The 18871-nt window shown below is 40.5% G+C and overlaps 1 long non-coding RNA gene across 1 annotated transcript; it reads left to right on the top strand.

Annotated features, from left to right (window-relative positions):
• The first annotated feature begins 17612 nt into the window (after nt 1–17612).
• Nucleotides 17613–18603, top strand: LOC137629050 (uncharacterized). The gene is made up of 3 exons (XR_011041431.1): nt 17613–17666; nt 17885–18073; nt 18551–18603. It is a non-coding gene; the product is annotated as an uncharacterized lncRNA (long non-coding RNA).
• Nucleotides 18604–18871: the final 268 nt, after the last annotated feature.

Genomic DNA, 18871 nt, shown 5'->3' with positions numbered 1-18871 from the left:
ACTGCATGGACTGCAGTAGAGTCAACTTGGGGTCGGCAGACACTAAGGTCTGCTGAGGTAAAGCCTTAACAGCAGAGATCTGTTGCGGCAGAACCTTACTCCTCTTAGGCGGAGTGCATTCAACTGATGACTGAGGAGAGTCAGAGCTAACCCAATGACTGCATCCGGGTTGTTGAACTCTAACTTCGTACGTCTGGCATAGGTCTGGACTTTATGTTTAAGAGGTCTTGAGACCTGAGACCAGCGTTTTCTCCCCTAAATTTCTTCTGCAGACGAGCAAAATAAGGGCTCAATCGTCTGCGGGTGGGAGTGACGGTCTCGGTAAGACACGCCCACAACCACCGAGGATACTTCTGTGCGCCGATCAAGGCCTGCTGAACCCTTTTGTCCTTCGACATTGCTTCTCCCCTGGGCTTGGGAGCTTGCAAGAGGTCCCGGACTGGGAGAACGACTGGCGCGCACAGAAGTACCCTCACGCACAACACTGACACACTTTGCGCTAATCACTTATCACTTTGATTTTCTGTTTGCACTTATTTCACTGAACTCGAAACTTTAAGTGGTTTGTACCTGAAACACGCAATTCTATCCTTTCTCAAAAGTTAGTAATTGCGAAAACAGAATTACAATGTAACAGAAAAATCTAATGAAAGATAAATAATTCAGTGGCTGGAAAGAGACTAAACACTAGATCACTCTAGAAACGTTTACTTTCTTCCCCTAAAGAGACTAGGGAGAAGAGCAAAAACGATAACAACGTTACTCGTACGGCACCCGAAGAGTTAGAGTCCCAAGTAACTCACTGTTCTACGCAGAGTTAGGTGCAGGTTTCATAACACTACCTGCGGCTACCACAAAATGTTTGATTTCGTGCACTTGTTTCGCATAATGTTTAAAGAAAACTCGCGAGGACTTCCAGCCCGTAAAGTTTTTAAGGCTCTCAAAGTCCATGCTCTGAAAGAAGTTCAGAGAAGATGCCACTTTTCTAGGATCATGACCAGCGGGTGTACTGTTCGGATCCGCTCTGCGAATGAAGTAGGTGATTTTCGCTCTTAATTGTTTCAGTGACAGGTCGCTGCCCGATGTTTCTCCTTTGAAGAGTTGGCCTCCACCAAAGTTCGAAGTTCTGCGAAGATAGACCTTGAGACTCTCTACTGGACATAGAGAGACATCCTCCTTCAGGGGGCATATTCTCCAAGGGCCCCATCTTTTGGTGGGTAATTCATTTTTGGCGAGAAACGTCGGATCAGGGGAGAGGGTCACTTCTCCTGAATCAGCAAACAGGATGTGTCCCTCTTCTCTTGATAATGCCACTATTTCGCTGACTCGAGCTCCCGAGGCGAGAGCAAATAAAAATATAACTTTCTGAGTCAGATCCTTGAGGGGGCATGAATCATTGTCCAAGTTGGAGGCGAAATGGAGCACCTTGTCTAGTGACCAGGAGATCGGTTTCGGAGGGGGTGCTGGGCGTAGGCGAGCACATGCTTTCGGCAGTTTGTTAAAGATGTCGTTGGACAGATCAATTTGGAAAGCATATAGAATTGGTCTAGTCAAAGCCGATTTGCAGGTTGAAATCGTATTGGCTGCTAATCCTTGTCCATGAAGGTGAATGAAGAAGGACATACAGAAATCAATGGTGATTTCTTTAGGATTTTTTGCTTTAACAAAGGAGACCCATTTCCTCCAGGATGATTCATATTGCCGTCTCGTGGATTCGGTCTTGTATTCCTCTAGGAAGTCTAGACTTTTCTTCGAGATCCCAAACCTCTTCTTTGCGGCAAGGGAGAGAAAATCATGAGATGAAGGTCCTTGATTTTCGATGATGAAGCGAAGACAGTCGACTTCTGTACTTGTTGAGAGAGAACTGGGCCCGGGAGAGGGATCAGCTTGGGCTGCAGCTCCAGGACCAGGGGGTACCAGTTGCTCCGGGGCCACTTGGGAGCCACTAGGGCCGCTGTCCCTTTGAAGGTTCTCAGTTTGGAGAGGACTTTCAACAGAAGGTTGGTGGGAGGGAACAGGTATATCTTCGACCATCTGTTCCAGTCCAGTGACATGGCGTCCACCGCTTCTGCTTTGGGGTCCTCGTACGGGGCTACGTACAGAGGAAGTTGATTGTTGTCGCTCGTTGCAAAGAGATCTATCTGAAGTTCTGGGACTTGATGAGAGATGAAGGAGAATGATCTTGCGTCTAGAGACCATTCCGACTCTATCGGGTTTGTCCGAGATAGAGCATCCGCTGTCACGTTGCGGAATCCTTGTAGGTGAACTGCAGACAGGTGCCACTTCTTCTTCTCCGCCAGACGGAAGATTGGGAGAAGCACCTGATTTATCTGGGGCGATCTTGAGCCTTGGCGATTGAGACAACGAACTACCACCGAGTTGTCTAGGGTTAGACGGATGTGGATCGAGGGCGGCGGGGATAGCTCCTTCAGAGTAAGAAGGACCGCCATGGCCTCCAAGATGTTTATGTGGAACGTCTTGAATAGTGGAGACCAGGTCCCTTGAGCTTGTTTCAGGTGGGAGTGACCTCCCCAGCCCTCCAGTGAGGCATCCGTGTGGATGTTGAGTGATGGAGGAGGGTGTTGGAGAGGAATGGACCTTTTCAGGGCCATTGCTTCCGACCACGGCTTTAGGAGGCGTCGAAGTCTGTTTGGAAGCCGTCTCTTGAGGTCTCTTCGAGCGATGGATGCCGATCGTCTCCAGACTCCCGCGGCATCCTTTAGCTGTGCACGAAGCACTGGGTTTGTCACTGAGGCGAATTGTAGAGAGCCTAGAACTCGTTCCTGCTGTCGTCTTGAAATGCGTTTGGATTTCAGTAGTCGCTTGACAGACCCTGCTATTTCCTTCCTTTTCTTCTGGGGGATGGAAAGGCGGTGTGACTGAAGATTCCAGTGGATTCCCAGCCACTGAAACTTCTGAGCCGGAGAGAGGCGAGATTTCTTCTCGTTGATCTTGAATCCCAGGTGTTCTAGGTACTGGGTAACTTCGTCGCAAGACTTTGTACACTCTTCGGGCGATGGAGCCCAGACTAGCCAGTCGTCGAGGTAGGCCATCACCTGGACGTTTCTTAGGCGGAGCTGTTGTACTATGGCATCCGCCAGCTTTGTGAAGATCCGAGGGGCCACATTGAGGCCGAATGGCATGGCCCGGAAGGCGTAGCTTTTTCTTTGGAGTCGAAATCCTAGGTAGGAGGAAGCGTGATGGTTCATTGGAATGTGCCAATAGGCATCCGCCAGGTCTATAGAGACCGTGTAGGAACCTTGAGGCAGAAGGGTCCTTATTTGTTGAAGCGTCAGCATCTTGAATTTGTTGTTCTCTATGAACTTGTTGAGGGGGGATAAGTCCAGAATGACTCTGAGCTTGTCTGAGTCCTTCTTGGGAACGCAAAACAGTCTCCCTTGGAACCTGGTGGACTTTACCTTCCTTATCACCTTCTTGTTCAAGAGGTCTAGAACATATTCTTCCAGAATGGGGGTCGATTGTTGAAAGAACCGCTGGAAGATTGGGGGTGGTTGCACCCAACTCCAGCCTAGACCGTTCTTGATGATGCTGTGTGCCCAAGGATCGAAGGTCCAACGATCCTGGAATTGGCGGAGTCTTCCTCCCACCGGAAGCACTTCATTGCTTCTGGTGTCCCGAGGACTTGTTGCCTCGGCCGCTAGCTCCCTTTCCTCCTCTACCTCTGGAGGGACGACGAGAGGCGTCTCTGCTTGCACCCCTGGACGAGCCTCTACCTCTGGCATGAAAGGTAGTGGATGGCTGCTCAAAGGCAGGGGTGAAGACCGGTGACTGTGACAACACCGGTTGGGGGACCAATTGAAAGGTCTGTTGTGGTTGGGCAACCACTTGGGAGGTAGCGGGTCCCGGAAACTGACGTCGTTGTTGACGTTGCTGGGGTTTTGGCTTCTGAGGTTTCCTCTTAGGCTGAGGTCCATCGTCCTGAGAGGTTTTCCTTTTTCTGGACATGCCCCACTTGTGGAGAAGGTTCCTATTCTCCGTGGCGGCTCTGTCAGTTATTTCCTTGACAAGGTCAGAAGGAAACAGGTGCTTTCCCCAGATGTTGGAGGAAATCAGCCTCCGGGGTTCGTGTTTCACGGTGGCACCGACAAACACGAATTCACGACAGGCTCTACGAGCCTTTATGAAGTGGTACAAGTCCTTCATTACTGTGAGTAAGTGGGATTTGGCTAGTACCATGTAGTGATCAGGTACTCCTGTGTCACAGGCCATAACTTCAAGTTGGACTTGATGAGAAAGAGATGCCGCAAGCCTCTCCTTCGTGTCTTGTTCCCGGCGAAGGAGGTGATCATTGAGCTTAGGGAGGTCTTCATTAAACTGACGTCCGGCGACGTCAGGATCGAGCCTACCCACGACGAAAGTATGTTGAACATCTTTCCATTGTCTAGTGTCAGGGGGTGTCACGATGGAGAAGGGTCTGCACTCCTCCAGTGCAGGGCAGGGTTTTCCTTCTTCCGCCGCTTTAAGGCATGCAGCCAAGGCCTTTTCCAAAAAAGGGAGAATCGCAGTGTCAGGTGCGACATATGTAGGATGCTTCTTGCTCAAGGCAGGAAGCTTAGAGCAGGTAAAGCCCCTGCTCTTAACTGCGGAGGCTAGCATAGCCTGGGCCTTTGCGAGATCGAACACTATTTCTTCTTTAGGTTCGGTCTCCTCCTTCGAGGCAGGTTCGGAACGAAGCCGGACGTAACAGTCCGGGTAGGCCTCGAAGCTTGGGAAGAACTCCACATCTTCCAACGGGACCGTGCCGATATTGTCACTAACAAAGATCCTGCCGGTCGCAATAACCATATGCTCTGCATACCTCCACGGGTTGGCATGAGAGCAAGCTGGGAGATCCTTGACCGAAATCTTCTTCGTGTCTCTGGATCCAATCATAGACCTGATGGACTCCTGGTTCTCCTTCAGTCTGTCGTCCATGACAGCTCTAATCAGTCGGATCAGTTCTTGGGTAGAAGAGGAAGGATCCGGGGTCGAGGAGGTAGACGGAATGGACATTTCCGTCGGTGTAGGAGTAGGCGGAGGGATGGACGAGGGAGTAGCTCCAAGCTCCGACTCGGTGTATTCCACCTTGTCTTCGTCCTCTTCGGCTCCTTGAGCCATAAGCGTCTTCTCCGTGTCTTCCGAGACGTCTGAGATCTGTTCATCATCCTCGGAATCTAAACGACACTCGTGCATGGACTGAGCCATGACCACATCAGGTTCCACCGTAATTTGGACAGTGGGGATTGCTTCTTTTGGAACCACTGAGTCAGGGGAGGCCTTAGGGAACAACAGGGACCTCAGTTCTTCGGTGGCCAGGTACGGTCCAGTAGCATTTCTCTGAAAACCACGCACCCACTTGCGCAGTTTTTCACGAGCAATGTCTCTAACCTCCGCTGAGGGAGGGTTATGGAAGGCCTCAACTAGGTAGGCCTGGCAGACCGTACATTCCAGTGGGTTCCAGAACTTCAAATCCCCTTTCTTGTCTGCGCAAGGGGCGTGAGTCCTGCACGCCGTATGTCCGTAAAACTGCGAGCGTTTCACAGCACAGTAGGCGAAGTCACACTTCATCTGCTCCTCCTGTGGAAGAAAGAGAAAATGAGTATGGGGGAGTCATAGGAATGGCTCTTAAACTAAGTTAATATTAATCATTAATTTTAACTTAAAGAAGGTGTGATGCATAGAGAATGAAACAGTAAAGGAGAACACGCTCCATGCATCTCGCCCGGCTGGTTACCATAGGCTTGGTCCTGGGATAATCCAAATGACCGAGATCATTGGATATAGTTTCCTAGGATTCCCATTATATTGGAACTCCATGGAAAGCCAAGGACAAGGTTGGGATCGAATTCATTCGGTTCCCAGTTAAGAGCCAGAAGGCCTCATTAAGGGTAACCGCTTCTGGCAACCAGCCGCGCTAAGATGCACATAGCATGCTGGAATTAGAAGAATGCAAAGAGACAGCATGATCACTAATAGAGCAGTACTGGGTACTGATCTTAAAAGCAAAGCAGCTTATCTATTTGCAATGTAGGGCTATCTTAGTCTTATGATAGCTACAGAGAGGGGGTGCAAGTATTCTTGACGCCTCCGGGGCATCCGGCAAGCCGCCGGCATGCCGGAGCTCGCTCCAGCGTAGATTCTGGCACTAGAACAGACAATTTTCAAAGTCAGTTAGATACCAGGATGGCGGCCGCCGGCACAACGGCGGCACGCCGGCAGGGAGCGGCGGCTCCGGCAGCCGGAGGATGCCAGGTTGGTGACTGGGGTAAGGATGGTACAGGTAGTATCGGGTTGCCGGCAGTATATGCCGGCACTCCGGAGATCGACCGGCAAGCGGACGATTAGATAGGAGTAGGAGAGCCGCCGGTAGTAGCCGGCGGCAGCCGGCAGTCCCTCGGTACACGGGGGGCTGGCGGCAAGGGTAGGGAAGTCACCAAGAGGGAGGCAGGTATTGCCGACAGTAGAGGCGGCAAGAGACCGGCACCCGGATAGATAGAGAGACAGGGGGGAGGGGAGGAAGGATGCAGGAAGTACCGTCAGGGTTCCAGACATCCCTCCCCCTCCCTGAGAGGGTGTACCCATGATAGAGACAGGCTCTAACATCCATAAGCAGGGGTCACTAGGGACCGGGAGCAGGTAGCCCAAGGGAGGGCTAGGGGACACCCAAGAGGGGGGGGGGGGAGACTCCCCTATGCAGAACTACACTAGTAACTAACCTTATAGGACACTATGAAGGTATATGTACCAGAGCGGACTGCACAGGGAAGCTCGGGTAGCCCTACTCATCCACCCTAAGGAGGATTTGTAGGACAGGGGACAGATGAGTATAAACTAACCTAAGCATAGGCTAGGCTATACAAGAGATAGGTGGGGAGGGAGAAGAGAGAGGTCTTCCCAGGAAGGGTTTCTGTACCAGAGCGGCCACTAAGGGAAGGGAGGACACTCCCTAACCTAAGATTAGGCTGATCGGCTAAAACGGTGCAGGAGTACAGTTTCAGCATGGAACAGAGAAACCTTCCTAACCCAACCTAGAGCAGGGCTAAAAGTCCTGAACTAGGCAAGGAAGAAGACATATCGCTATCGCAGGAAAGTCATAGACTATCCTAGCCATAGAGGTAGGCTAGCCTAACCTCACTCTCAGACGCAATCCTAAAGGGGGTTCATTCCTTTAGGGAGGACTGAGAGGCGATATATACTCTATTAGACAATTAATCCCTTTACTCAGAAAAGGGATCAAGGCTAAATAGAGGGAATGCCAAGGCAGGGGATGAAGGAAGCATATAGGGGTCCTAAGGTTAGGTTAGGCTAGAAAGAATCACTGACTAGCCTATCCCCTATATGGTCCCTGAAGGCGAAAACATTTGCATCACTAGTCAAAAGTATTGTAAAATAATAATGCCACTATCTTCATAACTTAGTCTAGGATCACTAATAAATCATGCATGAACACTTGTATGTAGGCTCCTGGCCTGGGGGCTATAGTAGCCGACTGGTAAGAGGTCAATCGATGACCGATAAAAAGCGTCTAAACACGATATAAAAGTTCCTAGCTATGAAGACTAAATAAACTAATGTATTCGATTAGTATATAATGCCGGAAGCGTTGTTGTGGCTAACTAAATAAGACATGCAAAACAACAACGACGCCATAAAATGGCGGGTCCGGTAGAGGCACAGCTCTGCCACAAAACATCAATTATTTCGCAAAATAATATTTACTTTACGGCCAGAGCTTAATTAAACAATACTGGAACCTTGTACTCAACTTTCCAGAAGAAGGCGAGGCTGAAGGTAACGACATAGCGAAGATGCAAAGCGATAAAGTTAACACAAGGGAAAATCCGTCTAAGTAGGGCAGCTACTAAACAAAGGATAAAGACGCGCGTGACGTCATTAGAGCAATGGCGTCCGTTTGTTTACGTCTCGAGTATCAGTAGTAGCCACGAGTGAGATTAGCTGTGGAACGGCTCCCAGCTATTCTCAGCCCTTACACACCGAAGCATTAACTCTGTTCGGGGTGGAGATAGCTATGTGGCACGTTCAGACATGCGTGTCCCCTGTTGTATTACGATGTCTTAAAGGGAAACCTTTGAGATACTCGCTCCAGAAGTTAGAATTCTGTGATAACCTGTGGTTAAATTCTCTGGGAATATCTTAGTAGTCTTATACCCAAGGAAGCTACCAAACAGGAACCTTCCATCAGGACGCCATGGCTTGAGCCCAAAAATGTCCTTTAAGATACAAAAAGTAAATCATAATAATCAATTAAATCACGCAAGAACAAAAGGGAAATATGAACCAAATAAAACTCTCTCTCTCTCTGTAAACAAGCGATTGTTAAATAATTTGGTTTTATTTCTGTCTCACCCCTCTGAACGGCCAAACCTACCCCATCGCTACTCTATAGATCTCAAATTCATCAATTTGGGAAAATGAAACTTGAAGAAGTGGTCTTATCAGCAGAAAGAAAATCACATTCAGAATTTCATTTTGCCACAACTGAAAGCAATTAAGAATAGGCTTCATGTGTTCTCGGATTCCTTTATAAACTGGAATAATTGAACTGTTAAGAAATCAAAACAGCTTCAGCAAGACTGATTGCTGAATAGGTCTACTTGGGAAATTATCAGTCTTTAAGACTCAATTCCTTATCATAACCTAACCTAATCTCCTTAACAAACTTGACTGATGCGCACACGTAAGTTACAGGTGTAAGCCTAACCTATTGTAGACCTAAGTCTCAATCAGGGTCAAATCCTATCATGGCAATACAATACAGTCTGATTGGACATTTCCAGAAAAGTTTAGACCCCGATTGCCAAGTAGGTCTACAGCAGGCCTACGCCTGTATATGAATGTTACTACCTATGTGCCAACCTATAGTTTGTCGAGACGTGCACATTATCAAGTCAGGTTAGGTTAAGTAAATATTTATTTCAGGCCTCTTAAATTATCAATTTATGTATAAAAATAGATTAGGATGATGAAAAGAGGTCCTTACCTAGAGCGTTTGAGCAAAATGCCTCGCATACATTTGACTGGTTCCTCAACAGCAGCCCTTAAACCAGAGCCCAGAGGAACCCTCTGTCCTTCTCGACTTATAGATCTTTAGCGGGAAATATTTAGCTTCTGATTGGTTGATTCTTACTCAGCTCTGATTGGTGGTTGTATATGACGTCATGCAATAGTATTTTTATGAATAAATGTGACGGGGTAGGGATAATAAACTATACTTGTTGCAGATAAATTTTGATTGAAAAATTACAATATTTATGAAGATAAACTAAAAATGGCTATTAATTAATAGAATAATCATATAATAAATCTCGTTGAAGGGTATAAGTTAAATAAATACGTCATATTCAAAGGATTACTTTATTTAGTTCTGGCTACGATGATAGATGTGCGTGTGTGTGTCTGTTAAGCTGTAGTAAGTGAAGGCAACCACCAATCACAGTTGAGGAAGATACAGCCAATCAGAGGACTGGGATTTAGCCCAAAGCGAGAGAGTTTCGGTGCCTTATGGGTTGCTGTTTGGAAAATCAACCCGAATTTCCACGAAATTGTATTTAAACGCTCTAGCTATGGGGGTGGGGGGAGGAGCTGATGATAGATTTTTATTTTTAAGGGACTCAGAGACATATTGTCTTCAAAATATATAGAAACAGTTCCTTATAAGGTAGATGTTTTAATAACATATTTTATCAAAGGGATAGACTAATTACCCAACAATTAATTTTATGAAGAAAAATACGTCTTTGTGACGTCATAACGAGTAGGATGAAATGTACAGTTTGTCTAATAAATTGATTAATTAAAATTAGTATTACTTGGTTTAAATGAGTTATTGACACATGGTAGATGATTAGAATAGCGAAGGAACTACATGAAATTAGTTCCTACTTTGTTACATTAATTTTCAAGTATAATACAACTGAACGGATCATCATTATCTTTGTTAGGAAAGGAAATGCGTTGTTGTATACCCACCGTATACACATTTTAGATAAATTTCTACTTAAAAATTGTAACTTTTAAGGAAAGTCCCAAAACTAGTAATGAAATTAGATTATGTTTGTCAAACAGCAGTCCATAAATCAGAGGAACCCTCTCACCTTATGCCCCCCCCCTTTTTTTAGCAGGAAAGATCTGGCGTCTTATTGGCTGATTCGTCCTCTTCTGTGATTGATGGCTGTAAGTGACGTCATGCAATCGTATTTAATGAATGAATTAAAATGGGTGTAGGTGAAATACTTACTTATGCATATTTTAGATAAATTCATGTCTTAAAGACTTTGTTTTTATAGATATGAACTTAAGTTAGTTATTAGTAAAGTTATTAATGAATCAATGAATCATGTTGAATGACGTAAGTTGAATAAATACGTATTATTCCCTCCCATATTATATGCGTTTCTCATTCTTAAAAGAAAAGCGATGGATCATCAAAGGAAAAGTATCTAATTAATAAACATTTGAATATCTAAAAGATATAAGACATAAGAAAACGTTTTTTTCTCAGGCCTCTTAAATTTTCAATTTATGTATAAAAAAATAAATTAGGATGCAAAAAATGTCCTCTTCGCTAGAGCGTTTAAGCAAAATGTCTCGCATACATTTGACTGGTTCGTCAACAGCAGCCCATAATCCAGTGGAACCCTCTCGACTTATACATTTTTAGCGGGAAATATCTAACTTCTGATTGGCTGATTCTTTCTCAGCTCTGATTGGTAGCTGTATATGACGTCATCAATATTATTTTTATGAATAAGTATAACTATAATTGTTGCAGATATATTTTGATTAAAAAATTACATTGTTTATGAAAATAAACTAAAAATGACTATTAATTAATAAAATAATTATATAATAAATCTCGTTGAAGGGTATAAGTTAAATAAATATGTCATATTCAAAGGATTACTTTATTTAGTTTTGGCTGCGATGATAGATGTGCGTGTGTGTGTCTGTTAAGCTGTAGTAAGTGAAGACAACCATCAATCACAGTTGAGGAAGATACAGCCAATCAGAGGACTGGAATTTAGCACAAAGCGAGAGAGTTCCGGTGTCTTATGAGTTGCTGTTTGGAAAATCAACCCGAATTCCCATGATATTATATTTAAACGCTCTAGCTATGGGGGGCGGGAGGAACTGAAGCTTTTTATTTTTAAGGGACTTGGAGACATATTTTCTTCAAAATATATAGAAACAGTTCCTTATAAGATAGACGTTTTTATTAATATATTTTATCAATGGGATAGACTTTAATTACCATATAATTATATTTTTTCAAGAAAAATGCGTTTTGTGACGTTATAACGAGTAGCATGAAGAGCGCAGCTTGTCTAATAACATTGACTGATCAAAATTATTACTTGGTTTGAATGAGTTATTGAGTAAAAACACATGGTAAATAATGAATGGTGAAGGAACTACATGAAATTAATTCCTATTTGGTTACATAACTTTTCATGTATAAGGCAATTGAATATTATTAGGAAATACGTTGTTGTATACCCACAGTATACACATTTTAGATAAATTCCTAATTATAATTGTAACTATTAAGGAAAACCCCAAAACTAGTAATGAAATTCGATTATGTTTACCAACAGCAGTATAAATCAAAGAAACTCTCTCACCTTATGCTTTTTTTTAGCGGGAAACATCTAGCGTCTCATTGGCTGATTTGTCCTCTTCCGTGATTGGCGGTTGTATGTGACGTCATGCAATCGTATTTTAGGAATAAATTAAACTGGGTATGGGTGAAATTCTTGTACATGTTCTAGATAAATTAATGACTTTGTTTTATAGATATAAACTTAAGTGAGTTATTGATTTATTAATAAAATAGTTAATGAATCTTGTTGAAGGACGTAAGTTAAATAAATACGTCATATTCGAAGAAATACTAGCTATGCTTTAGGCTACGATGTTAGATGTGTGTACGTACGTGTATGAAGCTATGGTAACTGGAGGGAACTGCTAATCACAGCTGAGGAAGATTTGGCCAATCAGAGGGCAATAATTTACCACTATGAGCGTTTCAAGGTCTTATGAGTTGCCTTCGTGAAACCTGCCCAAATTTCCATAGAATTGTTTTGAAGATTCATGTTCTAAGGGAATTGGAAATATATTTTCTTCGAAATAGAACAGTAAGTAATCCCTTAGAAGTAGTTTTTATAACATATTTTTATTAGAGGGATAGATTCTGATTAATTTCTATTAAGAAAAATACGCATTTGTGGCGTCATCAAGATTAGGAGGAATTTCACAGCTTGTCTTTGCTTCTGCTTCCTGGTTTTAGTGAACTATCATTATATTGAACTTAAATAGCGAAATAACTACGTAACCTTAATTTGCATTGTGTTGCATTTCAAGTATAACATAATTAAACGAATAATTAACACATCATATATGTTTATTAGGAAATCTTTCGTCGTAAAGGGTAGGGATAAAATGATGAGCTGGGCACTTCGGATAAATGATGAATTAAAAATTTAAAAAAATATATAGAAACAAACTCAAAGCAGTCATTCAGTAAATAAATTGATCGATCCTAAATATGAATGTCGTGAAAGCTCCCTTATACTTTTTAATTAGTACGTTTAAACGAAATTATCTTGTGTGAATTTGATTCGGTCGCCAACAGCAGCTCATAATCCAGAAGAACCCTCTCACGGTCATGGTTTCCTTAGCGGGAAATATCTGTTGTCTCATTGGCTGATTCGTCCTCTTCTGTGATTGGTGGTTGTATATGACGTCATGCAATCTTCATAATCTGGGGAGAGGTAAAATATCTATACTATTGTAAACAAATTAAAATGTGAAAAATTGAAAATTTTAAAAAATTAAACTGAAAATACTATTAAATAAATATTAAAATAAATAATGGGTGTTGTTTGAATGCGTAAGCTAAATGAATACTTCATTTTCAAAGAAATAATTAACTGGGTTCTGGTTACGATGTTAGATGTGTATACGTAAATTTGTAAACAAAGGCTACAACCAATCAAAGCTGAGAAGCTACAGCCAATCAGAGGACTGGAATAACTCGCCATGAGAGAGTTCCGGGGACTTATGAGTTGCTGTTTGAAAAACATGCCAGAATTTCCACAAATTCTGTTTAAACGCTTTAGCTAAAAATGATTGGGGACGAACAAACTTGAAGATTTTTGTGTTTAAGGGGATTAATTAGATATATTTCTTCAAAATATTTAGAGACAATTCCTTTGATAACATATTTCATCAGAGGTATACATTCTACAGTAATTACCAATTAATTAATTATTTTTAGTAAAAAAATACGTCTTTGTGACGTCATTAGAAGTAGGATGAACTTTGAAAGCTTTTCTAAATGACTGATAAGTTCTGTTTGCTGGTTTGAGTGAGGTATTTGATATTCAAATAAATATTATTATTATCTTATCAAGCTTATATAGTGAAAGAGTTACAGTATATGACTCTAATTCGTAATCACTTACATTTTAAATATAATGAAAATTATTCGAAGGAATAATAAACAATTTTGGTGACGATGTTAGATGTGTGTGTGTGTGTGTGTGTGTGTGTGTGAAGCTATAGTAAACAAAGGCAATAAGCAATCACAGCTGAGGAAGTTATCAGAAAGCTGGATGTATCGCCAAGAGTTTTTTTTTATTCAAAATAAATATAAACAGTCCTTTGTAAGACGTTCTTAGAACATTCTATCAGAGGAATAAATTCTCATCACCAAATCGTTATTTTTATTGAGAATAATAGGCCTACGTTTTTGGGGCGTCTAAAGAGTAGGATGAACTTTGCAGTTGCCTAAAGGATTGATTAATTCTGTTTGCTGGTTTGAGTGAGGTATTGAATGACACGTGACTTACATTTGCTATGTAAATGGACACTATTATCATATCGAGCTTATATAGTGAAGGAATTGCGTGACTGTAGCCTGATTCCCATTTTGTTGCATTTCAAGTATAATTAATTATTTGAAGGAATAATAGAATGATTTGGGCCGTATTATGATAGTGAACATAAAGAAATAGTAAATAAATATTCCTTTGATATTATCTATATTGATATTTCTTTGGTGTCAAAGTAAACATGTTTCCATTCTTTTTATAAAGATCATATGAGTTTAGTTGTAGCCTAGAACTTGAATATTCATAATATTCATAATATTCTATTGTGATTTTGTTACCCAGATCTTAGAACTCTGTGGTCAACCTGCTAATTGATGTTTATAATATATCATTGATACTATTGCATATCTCATCTTTTTTCTTACCGATGTCAAAAGTGTAAGATCACTGTACCCTTATTGTAACTCTGTATATGGCTTTTGCTGAAATAAAGATTATTATTATTATTATCATTATTATTATTATTATTATTATTATTATTATTATTATTATTATTATTATTATTATTATTATTATTATACAAGAGAAGCCTTAGACCTCCATCATTGTCAATCACACCTCTCAGCCTTTTTGATATTGAATCTACTACTATATTCCCATACTTATAGGATTAAGTTCAGGAGATTTCGCAGGCCAGTCTATACGTATGGCATTGTTCTGTTCAGCAAAAAATTCACTGAACACTTTTGATTTATGAACAGAAGAGTTGTCCATAACAAGGTTTACTGGTAAGAGATCTCCCGGTAGTAGAAGTTTCCTCACCGATGGGATCAGTATTTGGTTCCCAGCCTGTTAATCTTGGGTATATCTTAAAAGAAAGTTACTGTACTTCTTAAACACACGAGTCAGGGCTTTATTCTATCTAACAGCTGGGAAGAAGAAACAGCAGATTTAAAATAGATAACCGACAGATTGCTGTTGTACAACGATTCATAGATATCATAATTTACATGCCTCACATATATCTCACTTTATAAGTTTCACTTAATAAGTTATTATCCCCTACTTTAGAAAACAATAGACAGAGCTATAGACACATAAGCAGAATATCATGGTACATGCAACATCACCAGTATCAGTAGCCTACACACAACACAGGGAATAGCATAACAAAACACAAATAGGATAAGGAATCAAAATGAGACCTTCTTGTAAAGAAAAATAGAACACAATGCAAAATAATGAGATAACCTTATAAACACAATTTAAAACAATAGCAGCTTGAAGGTTTGGTGTCTCTGGACCTTTAATTGTTCTACCAGACTATGGTTTTTACTATGTTCGATACACCAGTTCTGGAAGGAAACTGATCATCTGTACTATTAGTATCACAAGCATTTTCATCAATATCAATTGTAGCAGGATTCAAAGAACTAAAATAAGGAATTTCTGGACAGTTAATACCTCGAGAATTTACAGATTTTCTTAAAAATGGCCTATTTCTACGGCATGTTCCTATTTGTTCGGTAACTACTATACATAACTATGACCAAAAAGTATTTTTTTTTTTTTACCGACAGTGGACTATTAACATTTAAATCCCCTCTTTCGAGGAAAATCATTAAACAGACGAGAAGAATGTTGTGGATTTTTGTCTCAAAATGAGGCTTTAATTTAGTAGTCACAGCATCAGATGTAGTTTCTGGCAGATAGTTAACTTCAAAGAACTGACTGTAGTAATCAACTGTGACTGGGCAATGTCTTCCTTCAATAGTATAACCAGCTTTTTCCCGAGGACGAAAAAGTATGTCATGGAGATGTAATGGCTCCTGAGGCTGTTTATAGGAGTGTGAGGTACACACACCACACGATTTAACATATTGTCTAATCTCTGCTGAAATTCCTGGCCAATATTTTAGTTCTCTGGCTCGTCGTAAACAAGAGTTTATAGAAAGTCTGATAGAGAATCTGTTTTACATGTATTTCGATCCTGAGTGCTTCTGCAATCTTTGGCAAAATAATACCTACACAGAAATAATTCATATCATTGAGAGAGAGAGAGAGAGAGAGAGAGAGAGAGAGAGAGAGAGAGAGAGAGAGAGAGAGAGAGAGAGAGAGAGATTAAACAACCTTCGGACGTATATGCGAATTCGAAATTTTTCACTTGTCTAGCTTGAAGTGTGAAGTTGTATCTGTCAATAATCTGTAATTTTCGTCATTTCAGTTTTGTCGTCTTGATGAAATTAAAGGGAAAACACAATCTGATAATACTTCGAAGACTTAAGCAGACTATCATAGAAGGTTTCTGACATTCTCGTCATTCAAGTCTTATCGTCTTGACGAAAATAAAGGGAAACATAATCTGATAATACTTCGATAGCTTTAAAGCAGACACTTGCACATAAGAGACAATTTTACGGCATGTGAGATAAGAGATATTATTACAGAATCAGACTTCCCTTTTATAACTACTGTACGGCACTATGCGTTCGCTTTGTCGATAGTTCAACTGACGGGCTCTATTATATATACAGTAGGTGGAAAAGAGCCGTATGTTTAACTATATATATATATATATATATATATATATATATATATATATATATATATATATATACATATGTGTGTATATATATATATATATATATATATATATACACATATGTATATATATATATATATATATACATATGTGTGTATATATATATATATATATATATATATATATATATATATATATATACATATGTGTATATATATATATATATATATATATATACATATGTATATATATATATATATATATATATATATATATATATATATATATATATACATAACATACGCACCTTTTCCACCTACATGTAGTAGAGCCAGTTAGTGGTTATAAGAGCGAAGTCGATGATTCTGTCATAATAGCTTTTATTCTCACCCGCCGTAAAGTTGTCTTTTATGTAGTAAGTTGGCCGAGCACCAGCTACCCATTGAGGTACTACGACTAGAGTTATTTGATCCTTTAAATGGCCAGACAGTACTACATTGGATCTCTCCGTGCACCAGCCACCCTTTGAGATACTACCACAAGAGAGTTATTTGGTACTTTGACTGGCCAGACAATACTACATTGGACCCTTATCTCTGGTTACGGCCTATTTTCCTTTGCCTACACATACATTAAATGGTCTAGATCTAGACTACTGCAATGTAACTTTTCAGTGGCTACTTTCTTCTTGGTAAGGGTAGAAGAGACTCTTTAGCTATGGTAAGCAGCTCTTCTAGGAGAAGGACACTCCAAAATCAAACCATTGTTCTCTAGTCTTGGGTAGTGCCATGGTCTCTGTACCATGGTCTTTAACTGTCTTGGGGTAGAGTTCTCTTGCTTGAGAGTACACTCAGGCACTCTTTTTCTATGTTATTTCTCTTCCTCTAGTTTTGTTTGAAGTTTTGTTTTAATATTGTTACTGTTCCTAAAATATTATATTTCAATTGTTCATTACTTCTTTTGTAATTTGTTTATTCCTTGCTTTCTTTCCTCACTAAGTTATTTTTCCTTGTTGGAGCCGGGGCTTATAACATCCTGATTTTCCAACTAGAGCTGTAACTTAGCTAACAACAACAACAATAATAATAATAATAATAATGATAATAATAAAAGGACCAAGTGAGTGATAGAAGCATTGGTACTGCCTTACTCTGTTTCGAGTCCTTGGCTTGGTATAACGAAGGTTTCTTAAGCTGCCTTTAGAAATTTTCCGACCAGTTGTGTGGATGGTGGAAAACGGTGCTCAAGTTAACTCGACGACCGTTTGGTTGGTAAGTAAAAAACTGCGTAAAGTTGTCTTTCACTTGAAAAAGTTTTTTAATACTTTGTTGTTTATTGGAGGTCTGTTGATATATGCAAGCAATTTTTGTGCATTGACAATGTGTTTCAAGTACTCTTCCATTAACATGCTGGTTTCTAAGTTATTTCTATATGTTTGTATGTTTTTAATATCCACGTTTCAACTTGACATTATTATTTGTATTTTCAGGAAAGAAGTCTGGGATCCCCTGATTGCCTATGCGTTTCACTCTCGATTCTGGATGGGAAGTTTCTGGATTATAGCTAGTGTTACCCCTCTTAATAATCCTTGCCTACAGACCCTTAAATCGCCAAATGCAGAGACTGACTGTAGGCCAATCTGGAATCTGGTAGAGTATTTTTCAGTCTGAACTAAAAGGCAAGTATCGTTTTGTTTGTTTTAATACAATCCCTAAGCAAGCTAGTCCTCCCCGATTGGGGGCGGCGCCCCCAATCGTGGGAGGACGTTCCCTATAGCGCATGGTAGACCTTACAAGGTCTACCGTGCGCTATAGGGAGGCTTGCTTTTAAACCCTTTAGTCTTAAGTTTCGGTGAGTGTTACTTTTATGTACTTTATTTAGGTTCTGCAATTTACGTAAAGCTTGTTGACCACAGATTTAAAGTATTTTCCTCAACTTCTTTGCATTTTATTTAAAATTCTATTGATATCACATCTTACAATTTTTGATTATCGTAATTTAAGTTTAAATCAAATTTGTATGGTTTGTGTATGAAATTGGCACTTGATTTATACACTGTTACCATTTAAATATTACAAGCTTCAGGTATCGGTCATTCATATAGGGATATCTTAACCTTTTACAAGAAATGTTTCTGATAATTTACGCTTTTCAGATTGGATGGCGAAACTTCAGGATAAAATGATACAGGACTAAATTCGATGAATGTACATCTATTTTTTACCCATGATGGTTTGGTTTGGTTGAAAATTTACTGGATATCCTGTCGGAATCTGCTGGAAATACTGTCAGGATCTGCTGGAAATCCTGTCATGATCTGCTATAAATACAAGAATTATGGTAAGCATGTCCATTGGAATTGTTGAAAGATTTGCACTAAAGATTTGGCAGACTATAATTGGTAGAGATTCCGGTATATTGGGTTGTTGGCAAGTTATAACGAGAGCGAATTTAACTTTTTTATGGTGAAATTCCA

Source organism: Palaemon carinicauda, chromosome 37 (genome assembly GCF_036898095.1).
Source record: "Palaemon carinicauda isolate YSFRI2023 chromosome 37, ASM3689809v2, whole genome shotgun sequence".
NCBI classification, from domain to species: domain Eukaryota; kingdom Metazoa; phylum Arthropoda; class Malacostraca; order Decapoda; family Palaemonidae; genus Palaemon; species Palaemon carinicauda.
This window is presented reverse-complemented; position numbering and strand designations above follow the sequence as displayed.